The sequence below is a fragment of the Diachasma alloeum genome, unplaced genomic scaffold, assembly GCF_001412515.2.
Source record: "Diachasma alloeum isolate Michigan unplaced genomic scaffold, Dall2.0 Dall_scaffold_00705, whole genome shotgun sequence".
In the NCBI taxonomy this organism is placed as follows: Eukaryota; Metazoa; Arthropoda; class Insecta; order Hymenoptera; family Braconidae; genus Diachasma; species Diachasma alloeum.
Window position 1 is genome coordinate 125136 of NW_021680837.1, and position 14435 is coordinate 139570.

At 35.0% G+C, this 14435-nt stretch overlaps 1 protein-coding gene and 1 long non-coding RNA gene across 2 annotated transcripts in view; both read left to right on the forward strand.

Annotated features, from left to right (window-relative positions):
* The window catches only part of LOC107044264, a gene marked incomplete at its 3' end in the record, with an annotated part of 188568 nt that overhangs the window by 120745 nt on the left and 53388 nt on the right, over positions 1-14435 (forward strand). The gene's annotated exons all lie outside the window — the stretch shown is intronic.
* LOC107044265 lies at positions 7395-7874 on the forward strand. Its single transcript, XR_001461320.1, has 3 exons — positions 7395-7411; positions 7593-7693; positions 7827-7874. It is a non-coding gene; the product is annotated as an uncharacterized LOC107044265 (long non-coding RNA).

Here is a 14435-nt window from a genome sequence, read left to right on the forward strand (position 1 = left end):
AGAGAGAGAGAGAGAGAGAGAGAGAGAGAGAGAGAGAGAGAGAGAGAGAGACTATAGGAAGGTAGCGTACGTGCGAGAGAGAATGGATGTGGTAGCTACGCGAAATAAAGAGGGAGCTCACGGGAATGTGCTAATTTTTCCTATTTTCGGCTGTAATTAATGGAATTTTAAATTCTGGAGCGCCTTTATAATGGTTCTCTTCATTCTTACGCCATTTGTAACGCATTAAAATCGGTGATCTCATCCATCGCAAAGGTAGCAAAATGAGCTAACGACCTTGAATCAGCCACGTGGCTGATTTACCGAAAGGGAGCATTTCTAACCCGGAAATGGAGGTTTTCTCCATGAAAATGGGTAGCTTACGGTCTCAAATGATTTCTAAAATAATAGCTACCGTATTCATTAACGCAAGAGAGCTTAGATTATTTTATTGTTCTGGGTTCCAACCATAAAAGTAAAGATAACTAAAAAGATAGCGTCCCCATGCCCAACCGGAATCCAAAACTCAAGGAACGCTAGAAAGCATTAAAACGCATAAAAGGTAGCGTAAGGCCAATTCAGGTAGCATAACTATTCCTCCAAAACTCCTGTGCGGTGGAGAAATGTAGAGAAATGGGTAGCATAGAATAATTACGTAAAGAGAGCGAGATAAGGTAGCAGGCAAAGAGGTTGCAATGAAGCAGGTAGCGAGTTGCATCAATCGCCGTAGCGAGACGCATAAAGAATGAATTTTTGCACAAAAGTTATGGTAGGTAGCATTATTACTATTTTGATTTGTTCAGGTAGCATAGTTATCATCTAGATAATTTCAGGTAGCTTCCAGGGATCATTTGGGTTCGTTTGAAGGGTTTTCTACCCTTCAAACCATAAGTATTGGTGTTGGCGTCATGTCGCAAGGTAGCGACGCCATTTCACGTGGTCCAATTTATTTTTCGTAAAACCGCACTAATTCACCTACAATCACCTCTAAATAAGTGCACGGGTACTTACCATAGTCTGGAGCATTGAAGTCGACGTAATTTTGGTCACGGAGCCTCGATAATCAACTCGAAAGAACACTCGTTCAGGGAGCTATATCGACTCGGACCTCACTCTTGGTCGTCCGGGTGGATACTGTAGTGGCGACTATCGCGTGTGTCCGCTCGAGCCTGTTGCGTCTGGGGGAGACAAGCCCCGTACGATGCTGACTCGAGTGTTGGAGATGCGAACTCTCAATTCCCGGGGTAATTGTACGCGAAATATTTAAAGATTTGAATTTTCATATAATTGATTCTAATTATTTTAACCGACCAAAACTGTAATTATTTGAACTCAACACGAAACTGAGATGGCTGAGCGGGTCTTCACTCCATCTACGACCGGAATAAGGTAGCTTATCTAAAGAGGGCACTCTCCGCAGAGCTATTAGTACTTTACCAACGAAAACTCAAGCGCAAACGCAAATTTAACTGAACTAAAAACCCAATGGGGATCCATTTCGACGACTGAGCGATCGTCTCCACGGCCTTACAACTGAAAGCCCTAAGACTCTCGCTCAGCGTAAGCATTTCAACTCGACCTATGTGCTCACTCTATCGACAAACCAAAAAGGGTTATAGGAAACACTGTGGTGCACATCATCGTGGCCAAATATTCCACGGTGATATCCTGATCCTTATCCGATTTTACGTAGGAAAATCTCAAAAATACTAAACTCTAACTCAACGAAACTGTCTCGAAAAAAATATCTGCAAGGTCTCTGGTTTATTTAATGAATTTATTTACTGGATATTATTCCAAACATTTACGGAATCCATTCACGCGATAGGTGAAGATAGACCAATTTAAGTAGTTTCGGAACTTGAGGTAGCTCTGAAGTAGAATTAAGACAGTAGGTAGCTCTAATTTTTCGTATTGATTTTTATCGCGAAAAAAAGGTAACGGTTTATAAATTTTTACTCTCTCTCTCTCTCTCTCTCTCTCTCTCTCTCTCTCTCTCTCTTTCTTTCTTTCTATACATAAATACCCTGGAGTTCCGCAGGTGATGAATTCGCCTGGAATTTCGTCACACTTTTTTCGAACTTTTCTGAAAACAAAATTTTTTTGATTATAAAATGTTGGTTACTTATTCGCTTCTCATACGGTTCTTCTTAAGGAATCGTAATCATAGCATCCCCTACATTATAATGATTCAATGAAAAGTTGATATTCAAATACAACAATGATCATTATCGCTACTGGATGATACGATTCCAAATAGATATTACCATTACTACTGTAGATCGCATCACTTTTTTTCACTTGTTATGGTTTTATTTAGGTCAAGTTTTATTACATTTAACGTACAGTATAATTAATATTAAGGATTGTAATTTGTACAGAAATGGTATGCATCGAAAAAATGCTGCAAACAGTGATTTTTTGCACCATTAGCATCTTATTACTGCAACATTGGAACAACCTTCAATATCACACTGTGGATGAGAAGATTGTCGAAAGGCAAAATCGACAGAATTCTCAAATTCATCCGGTTTTTTAACAATTTTTTAAAAAATTTTTTCTTCTCGTATACCCTTTTGGGTCTTTACGATTTGTTCCCTTTCCACCCCCCAACTCCCTGTGCTGCATTCGCCGGAGGACAAGGGAAAACCTCATTTGAGGGAAAAACCTGCCCAGGTATTTAGACATAATTTTTTCATATTCTAAAACCATACACATCAAGGGGTTGTATTTTTCCAGTGGTACCCTTTAGGATCGACATAGTTAATCATTTTTTATTTGGCGAAATTGCTTCTTGTACCGTTTGAGGACAGTGCCCACTCCATGAATCTATTAACAGTAGACTTTTAGGTCCCACGTTTAGGAAAAACACTTCCTTCAACCAGGTTTTGAAATGCTCTAGAAAATTGAGTCCTCTTTAATAATAGTAATTGTTGTATAGAAAATATCAAATGTTCTCATTTCTTGAATATCATCTTACCTAAAGTAAGTTTCCCCGATTTTGAAGCCATGACAAAAACATTGGTCTAAAGAGATTCCGTTCCACGATTTGACCAAAAGTTCCAGAAGGTTCGTTTAAAACTAGGAAGAGAGGTGATAGTAATCGACCATCAGTAGAAATGGTGGGTTGTATCGTGTAAATATGTGTAGTCGAGGTCAACGATTGTACCACACACGTCACCTGTTTAACCCCTTCCCCCGCTAAAGTCCGCCCCGAATGAATTTCTAATTGGAAACCACTTTGATCCAAGTTATAGATGTTTTCTGGGCCATAGGTAGCACAATAAGGCTCAACTTTCAGCAGGTATTCGTCCGATTCTTTTTGTAAAGCTTCTCGATTCTCCAATGTTTTCCGCGTAACGATTTTATTGATCTTTCGAATGAAACGAATGTCTTGAAATCCAATTTCTTTCTGGGCTTGCAGAGCCCACCTTCGTCTATGTCATGAATGATCATTCTCGCGTCAAGAGCATTTTTCATATTTTTCAATGTGTACTCCGAAATGCGTTTCAACTTCTGCATATATGTCTCTCCTTTATTTATTTGGTGCGCCCAGCGTCGCAACTGTCACCTTGATTTCACCTTCCTAAATCAATGTGAAACAGTATTTACAGAAAGATTTTCCTTCGTTTTCGCACTTCTCCCAAATGCAACTGCCTTTCTTTTATATTCAAAGTCTACAGATTCCTCATCTTCCGAACAACTTTCAGATGATTCTATAGTCTATGGTTGGAATTCTTTATCTTCAATCGCTATCTTTTCTATATCTTCATAGGGCTTCTCAAAATCCAGAGATGTTTCTTCAATCATTTCAACGCTATTGTATTCCTCCATGGATTGTATTAATATCCTTTGGAAGGTGTCCGCTAATTCGTGTTCCTCATTGTTCAAAGGCTTTTCAGCAAGATTGAGAACTCCAAATGTTGTCATGAGAAGTCGGATAACGTTAATTGGATTAACTTTCATTATAAAACAAGTACAAAAACCCGATACCCACTGATGGACTGTTTTTCTTGATGGACATTTGGAGACTGATTGTGATTACATGAGGAATGAGAACAGAAAACACCAACATTGTAAGCCATACATATTTATCAGCGTGATGTTATTGTTAAATAAGAGAGGTGACATGCGGTTCGATATTTTTATAAATGCCGCGTACTTTTTTGATAATATTTTGTATTACCGAGTGAAGTTTCGTAATAATATGTGGACGTCCGCATGAAAAGGGACCACTTTGTCGATTCTAGTTTCCAAGATATTTCAAAAAATTTGAAATTTTGTCAGATTATAGAATTATAGGCTTAATGAGGACTAACTCTGTGCATAGTTTCAGTCCGATCGGTCAAGTCGTTTTTGAGATAAAGCGATGTTTTGTTTTTAAATCATTTTTCACGAATATCTTTGAAATTATTGGACCGATTTAGATTTTTTTCTTTCAAAATATTCGTCGCGATGTCCTCTACCTAGATCAACAAAAACATATATACCCGTCCATACAAAGTTTTTGAGATATTCCCCCTTTTCTGTTTTTTCATTAGAATCCTTGTACGCGCGCTAACGTGTGCAAACATCGAGATATCAACTCAAAATATAGATGGAATCTTCCTCCTGTGATAACAGAGGTTCGTATTGAAGACGGGCTCAATCGCACCAGTAGTTTCGGAGATATTCATTTGTTTCTGAAAATCTGTTATGTTGAATATCTTTAAAACTTTGATCCATTCGGAAGCTTACTATCAATGGAATTAGTAGAAATGAAAAGAAGAAAAAGAATAATAACGCAAAAAGAAACGGTCGCATGCCTTCTGTCGAATAGGCTCGAATCCCTGCTTGTTTCCATTATTCCCTACAAGCTATGTATTATAGTGAGAAAAATTTCAAAGTTGGGACATTTCAGGAAATTGATTTTTTTGCCTTTAGATTGCAATTCCAAAAAAATTGCAAAAAAAGTATCCTGTATTTTTTCATACAGAGTCCAATGGAATTGCTTTCATGAAATTCAGAACAATAGTCTTTTTTTTATTAAAAAAAAAGACTTCACGGGGGTAGTTTACCTAAACACCTCGTTTAACTAAACACCTCGGGGATGATTTCAATTTCTATTTNTTTTTCTCTTTTCTCAAAACATCTCGTTGTTTTGCCAATGTAAACTTTATTGCAATCGCCACATGGAATTTTGTAAATAACATTATATCTTGCATTTCTATGTATTTGGTCTTTCGTTGACTTATAATAATTACCAATCTTGTTTGTAATAGTTGATAATACTCTTACACCAAACTGAAGACAACATTCTTTCAAACTATTAGTCAACATATAAGAAAATGGAACAATCAAGGTTTTTTTGTACTCAATTGGATCTTTCTGTATGACCATCCCATCATTATTTTTGTTATCAACAATCATTTGTATTCTATTTTCCAAAATTTTACTGAAAAAACTAATTGGGTAATCATTAAAAATTAAAATCTTTTTAACCAACTTAATGTTATCATCAACAAACCTTGTATCACAAATTTTAAAAACCCTATCAGCCAAATTAAGAACTATAGCTCGTTTCTGTGAAATAGGATGCATAGAGTTGAAATTTAACATTCTCCCTGACCAAGTAGTCTTTCTAAACCAATCAAAAATAACATTATTACTATCCCTAATGACACGAACATCAAGGAAAGGAAGAGATCCATTTTCTTCAACTTCATATGTAAATTGCAATCTTGAATGATAACTATTAAAAATTCTTAAGGTTTCATCTATTCTATCTCTAGGTAAGCAAGTGAAAATATCATCTACATAACGAAAATAACATGGAACTGGGAAATCTAATTTTTCTAAACAATTCTCTTCTAATAAAGCCATTACAAGATCAGCACAAATGGGTGCCAAAGGGGAACCCATTGGTAAACCAAATATTTGTTTATAAAAATGATTATTAAATGTGAAAAAAGTGTTGTTCATAATAACATCAATTCCATGAATCAATTGATTATAAGGAATATCTGTTTTACCTACTAATTCATCTTTACGCTTTATAATGGCATCAGCAATAAGTTCAATTGGAACATTAGTATATAACGAAACAACATCAAAAGATACAAGTACATATCCAGTTGGTATAATTAAATTTCTCATCTTATCAACAAAATCAAGACTATTTTTTATATGCGATTTATTCTTCAATTGCAAAGGAGACAAGATTTTAGCAATTCTTCTTCCAAGTTTATGTAACGGTCCATCTATAGAGGAAACTATTGGCCTAAACGCAAGTTGAGGCTTATGAATTTTAGGTAATAAATATAAACGTGGCATTGTGCAATTCTCAACTTTAAGACTGTTATATGTTAATTGACCAATGTAGTCATTCTTATACCAACTAAAAATCAACTTATTATGAACATTAACAACCCTTGTGATATCAAAATTTAGTGCTTCCATATACGTGCTTACATCATCCAACATGGCAATCCCAGCGTTAACATACTCTTCTTTCTCTAATATGACAGACACTTGACCCTTATCAGCCCTAGTTATGACAATATCCTCATTAGTTTTTACAAAATTTTTTGCTAATAATCCTTTACTATCAGGTTCACTTTTTTTCAATCTATCCAAATGAATTCTCAGGCAATCAATCACTGAATTTTTAAAATCATCAACTATTGTTTTATCAAGGTTTTCTGCAACTCTCTCTATCTCAAAAATATAATTCTGTAGTTTGATCCCTCGTAGGTCATCAGATATTCCAAAATTAGGAAAATTAGGAATTTAGGTCACATTGGATTAAAAATCTTTCCCACATTGAAATTACTCATGATGTTAGTGAAGCATTGAGCTTAGGCCCTAATTTTGGAATATCTGATGACCTACGNATGTTATTTACAAAATTCCATGTGGCGATTGCAATAAAGTTTACATTGGCAAAACAACGAGATGTTTTGAGAAAAGAGAAAAAGAGCACAGAAGAAGTGAACGGAATCCTGACTTATATAGAACTGGTTTGTCAAGTCATTCAAAAGAATTTCATCATCATTTTGACTTTGATAATACTGTTATCTTAGGGAATGCAAAACCGAATGATAATCTTAACATTCTTGAAATGTTCTACATAAAAAAATACAATAACATCACTGTTAATTTCATGAATGATTGTAAAAAACTCGGCAATTCTTATGATCATTTAATCAAATTTCACTAATTCCTCATGTTGCGCTCTTTAAAAATTAAAAATAATTGACACTAGTCGGTTAGTCTTTAAAAGTGTAAATTTAATATAATGAAATAATTTTTATTGATGAATTTGTAATAATGACCTTGATGACACAATGTGATAATGGATTTGAATTGATGACATTTAATCTAGTAATTTTTCGTAATGTCTGGTGATATTTGGTAACTTTTGTTCTCTTCATATGAAATGACAACAGCAGTAGTATGTATAATTTCATCTCATTAATAATTTTCTTGTTTTTCGCATTTTCATGATGTTTTGACAGTGTTTGTTAACATAGTTTTTACAATAATTGATTATGCTAATAACATAACATTGAAATTTCGTGTATAGTTGCAGTTAAATTATAAAATTTGAAAGATTCACATTGGGTCATTTTTAGGTTATGGAGAGCACTGACAGATATAAGCGGTATTTGTCAGTTTTTGGATATAGATTGGTGATATTTTTGTGATAATCCTTAAGACCAAATGGATTAATTAGGTAACAACATTAATAATTATTTTGTAAACTTTTGAGACGGTTTTATACATAGTTATTACTGAAATTGTGCAATAGTTTTGTTTCTTTGTGATTTTTATATGTATTTATATATCTTTTTGTTTTCATAACACAGAATAAATGATGCCCTGATGAAGGACACTTTGAGTGTTCGAAACGTTGGTGACAAATGAAATTAGTTTTTCTATGATTTCTTCGTAAAATTATTATAATTGCTGCTTGATTGACCGTAATTGGCTGAGTGGTAGGAGATTTCATTATGATTCGAAACGGTTGGACTATTACTTCAAATTTCTATTTTCATAATTTTCCATTAGCTTCCTGTTATATTGCAAAACATTTGCCTAAACATTCTCCTTATAGGCGCAATTGAAAAAATACCCCGAGAGGTGGTCACCTTCGGAGGGCAGTTTCACCCCGTAAACCCGCGTATGGGCAGATAAAAAAAATACGTGTCACTTAATTTTGAGTCCTCTATAACATATGGAACATTCCATGTCAACGCGGCCACCCCGGATTTTTTTTTTGTCTGGAAAAAATAATTTGATAGTTGCATTTTGAACTACTATATGAGGTATTCCATGTCAAATGAGTCAACGGCTGACCCTCACCTTCTTGAAAATTGATGACGATTTTTTCTACGATTGGGGGGCTTGAAAAACTATCTCTCAAATTTTTTAAGATTTTTTTGACAGCCCAGTTCGGAGATATTCTTTTTCAAATTGTTCTTTTTTTTTACAATAACTCGAGTCCTACTTATCCGATTTTGATTTATTAGGGATCAAAATTTTCCATTCTTCACCACGTCTAAGTATGTTTTTGTCCAAAGTTTTCCCAATCTCTAGATGCTTGAAATAACGAATTTTCGAAAAAAAAGTTGAAAACTTGAATTTGGCTAATTAGGTCACGATTGATTATTGTAATTTTTTTTTCAGTAATTCCTATAATCAAAACAAAAATTTAGAGCTGTCATACATGTTGGGTCCCGTCTTAGATCTATTTAATTATTAATTTTTTTATTCTCAAAATTCCGCGAATTCGGTCAAAATACCCCAAAATGTCATTGGTTGACTTTGATTATAAACATTATGAAGTAAATTTAAATATATACCTATATATTACATATATTTTCGATACACGATTAAAGTCGTTTCAAGGTGTTTTTACAAAATTTTCGCAATTTTAAGAAGAAAAAATTAAAAAAAAATAGATCCTGGATGGAACCCAACATGTATGATGGCTCAAAATTTTTGTTTTCATTATAAGAATTACTGAAAAAAAAATTAAAATAATCGACCGTGACGTGATTGGCAAAATTCGAGTTTTTCAACTTTTTTTTTCGAAAATTCGTTATTTCGAGCATCTAAAGATTGGAAATGTTATGTCCGGAGAAAGATTTTAGCGTCGAAAGGACATGTTTTAATTGTCACATTAAAATCGAAGCTATAATTATTGGACGACGCAGTTTTATACTCTTACCTTTTTCTAAAATATAAAGGAAAAGGGTTTGATTTAGGGATAGGGTTTGAGTTGAGACTAATTACTAATCGAGAAATTTGGAGTTGTAATGAGAATCAAATTGAATTTAAATATATTTTGAATAACTATTCGGTTTACAAAAACATAAGCGTGATTTTACATAAATCTATGTAGTTAAAATTCCTACCCCTGGAATGATCTGAAGGATTCAAATTTGGGTTTACAAATTTTGTTGCTCACAATTCGGTCTATTTTTTATAAATTAATCAAGGTGTTTGTAGATCCCTGGGTAAATCCGTAATTTCCTCACCAGCAATTAGTCGTGCTAAAGGCTATTATGGATACTTTCGCGGAAACACTTTCTTCTACTCGTTGATATTTTAATAAATTTTAACAGTTGAATTTTAAGAGTTTAAGAGTTTGTTTGAGACTGTCCACAACGCGTCACAATGAACGAATTCCTTATTTGTAAGAAAAGTCACCACTCTCGATTAAAGAAATTTTATTCCCGGATAATTTCAATTGTTCATAACTTCCTATTAATTCAGTACTATCCCGCGTAATCGAAGGAAGGATTGAAAAACCGGACCGATTAAATGAACTATTTCCACCAGAATTATTACTGACTGACTTATTTTGATTTTTCTGACATTTTTATATGAATTTTGGGGTCACTTGTCACATGGGCTCCAACGAGTCCATTTTTAATTGGTGGAAAATGTCGTATGACTTTTGTCCCACTCTTTTGATTTATATGGGGAAGTAGTTCATTCGGTTTTTGGGGTTTCAATTCATCGGTTTTCAATCGTTCTTTCGCGCGCGAATCTTAGTATTGGGTAATTGGAGCATGCTGAGTGTGCCATTTCATCACTTTTGAACTCGATTCCAATGTCTTTGGAATTTTTAATCGAGTTCACGTGGTGAAATGCACTGTATTTAGTTTACAATCATTGATTTGTTTCTTGATTATTTTACATAAAATTATTCTAGCCTTAAATTTCTAGTATAAAATTTTGGACATTTTGGACATTGGACACAGAAAAAATTAAAAAAAAAAACATTCTTATAGGTGGTGAAAAATGGAAAATTTTGCCCCCTAATAAATCGAAATCGGATGAGTAGAACTCGAGTTATTGTAAAAAAAACGGAACAATTTGAAAAAAATCATATTTCCGAACTGGGCTGTCAAAAAAATCTGAAAAAATTTGAGAGATAGTTTTTCAAGCCTCCTAATCATAGAAAAAATCGCCATCAATTTGCAAGAGGGTGAGGGTTAGCCGTTGACTCATTTGGCATGGAATACCTCATATATAGATAGTATTCGTGCCAAATTTCATTGCCGTATCACTTTTTGTTCCTGAGATAATGAGGACAAAACTTGGANTCAAAAAAATCTGAAAAAATTTGAGAGATAGTTTTTCAAGCCTCCTAATCATAGAAAAAATCGCCATCAATTTGCAAGAGGGTGAGGGTTAGCCGTTGACTCATTTGGCATGGAATACCTCATATATAGATAGTATTCGTGCCAAATTTCATTGCCGTATCACTTTTTGTTCCTGAGATAATGAGGACAAAACTTGGAATTTTCAAAAACACATAATTTTTAAAGATAATCGGGCGAGCCCGGAGGGTTAGAAAAAAAGCAGCCATTTTTCTCTTTTATTTTTTACGTATTCTTTAAATGATGGAAAAGGCGTGTGCAAAGTTTCAGACTGTTGGGGAACATGGTTAATTTATTACGAATTTTTGAAAAAGTGGTCATTTAACCCGTGCTCTTATGGAAATCACAAAAAAACTGCAAAACCCAAGGAAAAAAAGCAGCCAAAGTCATGAGACTTTAGACACATTTAGAACATGTGATCAATGATTTTTTGAGTGAAAAAGATTGTCGCCTAGGAGCATTGTTTATTAATAATACCGAAAAAAGTACTGAAAAATGAAATTTCTGCGCACGCAGCCTAAACGAGCAGCAACGTCTCAAGTGGGGTTAGCGCGATCAATTTAAACGTCTCTTGAGAGAGAGCGATGGAGCGTTGTGATTGGAGCTCCCTCGAACCAGTGGTACCAGCTCCTGGTGAAAAAAAAAATACTACCGACGATGTTGACAGTTTTTCGCATGGATTAATATTTTTTTATTTATTAAAAAAAAACAATCTGAAAACCATTCAATGCGTGGAACAGATACAAATAAATTTGATTAGCTCCAAGAATAATTTTTAACCGGAGATACTCCCTAATGTTGTCTGAATTTTGAATCCGAATGGGAAAAATTTTTTTGTTCAGCGATTGGTTTTCTGTAGAAAAACAATAGAAACCCCTCCGCCTCACCTCCTACATTTCCTCCTCGTCCGATTATCCTTATACGACGCATCCGATTCGAACGAATAAAAAAAGAAAATTTTGTTTTGTACTTTGAGAAAAAATACTCTCGTGCAATGAATTAGCTTCTACACGGATTTTTCAAGGAATTTGTACGTTTTTTTTTGTCTCTAGGGCCTTCGGATATTCGATCGGAATAATTTTTTTCTGATGGAAAACGTCCATATATGATGTAAAAAAATACGCCATCATGGGAGAAACGACAATTGTGTCGGAAATTTTCTTTTTTTTCGTTTTTTCGGGGAGCTGCCTTGTTTTACCAAGAAATTGATGGTCCAATCAATACTTTTGGTTAATATGTCATAGAAAAAAAATACACTACCGTAGAAGAGAGAAACGGTGCTCCGAAGAAATTTTTTTTTATTGAAATTTTTACGTTTTTTCAACAGTTTTATAATATTCAACAATAACAAGCACTCTGGAATAACTTTTTTCAATTGTTCGAAGGGTCACGCAATGGGCAATATCAGAAATGATCTTCTCAAAGTACAAACAAAAACAAAAATTTTCTTTTTTTATTCGTTCAAATCGGATGCGCCGTTCAAAAATTATGAATTTTTGAAAATTCCAAGTTTTGTCATCATTATCTCAGGAAGAAAAAATGATAGGGGGATGAAATTTGGCACAAATACTATCCATATATAGTAGTTTAAAATGTATCTATCAAATAATTTTTTCCAGACAAAAAAAAATCAGGGGTGGCTGAGTTGACATGGAATGTCCCATATATAAAGTTCATCGAAAAGGGGAGGGGGATACCTACCTAGTGTTCCTTGTGAGACCAAATGGACTAAGTCTATACTTAGATTCGGGCGTTGCTTGATCCAGTGATGCCAAGTTAAAAGCCTTTGGGATACTCTCGGAGGACTTGTTTTAAAAAAATCTCTCGGTATTGTGTAGAATAATCTCGCCTGGAGAGAACTATCAGTTTTGTGAATTCATTATGGTATTATGACTCAGTGACACAAGCCTACTGCAGACTTGATCTTAGTGTTTACTGCAGCCTGAAACGAGGGTGATAGATGGGGATTTTGGGGAGCCTTAATTTAGGCTTAGTTCAGACTTGGAGTGTTGAGGCTGAATACGGAAAGGCTCACCCGAGGCTCAATCAATTGTTACCTTCCTCGTCAATAATTTCATATTTATCAACGAAGACCCAGTTAAGAATTAACGATAGAAACTGGGCTCATCAAGCCCTGGACCAAGGCTCGGAAATGCTCAATCAGGCTAGGGCTCAGCCTTGGATCAATCCTCCTTCAGCCCTAAAATGATAACCTTGTTTCAGGCTTAGTCCGCAAGACTTGAACGAGGCTTGGTGCCAAGGCTTGATTCAAGCCTTGAATTACCAAATTTGAAAGACTCAATCGAGCTTCGGCTAAATAAACTGAAGTATCATTTACAGATATTTGTATAAACAATTTCTTATTGCTTCATAACCGTTTTTATGAATTTAGAGTAACCTATGAAAGAGAGTGCGGTCGGACCGTACATCACTGTTGCTAAGCGTTGTTGGTGATTGTGATTGTCGGTTAATTAACAATGGATGGGAAAATAATTATTATCATCATTAGTTTCTATTAATTATTCGTCCTGGATTATTACCGCGCACCGCGAAAATTAAAATACAATGAAATCAAACATTTAAAAATTTGCTCCTGCTGGGGTTCGATCCGGGGTCCTTCTGATCTGTAGGAAAGCACGCTATCCACTGGGCTACCTGAGACTTCTTAGGACGATACATTTTTTTCGGTTATAAAAATTCAACTTGTGTTAGTGTTATTTTGTTGATATCCTAATTAAACTTCCTGAACATGAATAAATGATATGTCCGATGGATTTATGACTTCAGAATCGATTGATTAATTAATTATAGATAAGGATAATAATAATTATGCAGCCTCGTGCACAAAGAGCTGCTTTAGGCCTGGTCTTGGGTTAGCTTAGATAACTTGGCGGAAAATTATAGCTATGTTTGTAGATGATGATAATGTTTTCACCACCATTAGCTAATGAGTATTTATATAAAAATTGAGGAAATTAATCGAAAGTAACTTTAATTTTCGACGCCTTGCTGAGCCCTAAATAAGCCTTGACATACTGAGCCTAAATACTGAAAGCCTGGACTATGCCTGAATTGAGTCTCGCCAATGGCCGCTTTAAAAATCCTCATTTGAAGCTCAAGTGAACGATGAAACCAAGCCTATCCCAGGCCTGAATAACTGAGCCTCACCAACCCTGGGCTCATACAGGCTTGTTCTCATCGTCAGCCTATGTAATTCTTACCTGGGGAAAAGTCTCGCTATCAAGTCAATCGGCATTACCGTGACCTCCCGTAAAACCAACCGAGCTAGCTCTGGACAAGGCTTGCGGCAGCCCTTGGCATGAGAGGCTTCCCAAATTTGGTTAAAAGAATGAATTAATTAGTTTTTAATTCATTGATACATTGGAATACAAAAAACCAGTTGTTGATGGTCAAAACGGAAAAACAAATACAATACACGCCCAGTACTTTTTATACCAAAAGGAAATTCGATATTTCAATAATTGTCCGAATGGCCAAGTGGATAAGGTATCGGACTGGGACTCGGTAGGTAACCTGTTCAGCGTAACACGTGCTCACCGAATCGCACCGAAATTGTTAATTAAATTTCAATATTCCTGTGAAGCTATTGATCCTCGCTTTAGTGAATGGTCCAATAATAAACCCACGGAATAAACAACGAATTCAGTTTTTCAACGAAGCCGCGAGGCAAAATTCAAAATACCAGGTAATAACCTCAAAAATGACAAAGCTCTCGACATGAACGCCGAACATCAGAATTTTAACAACGTGATACTGAAACCAGCAAAGCGAAGGCGTATGAAC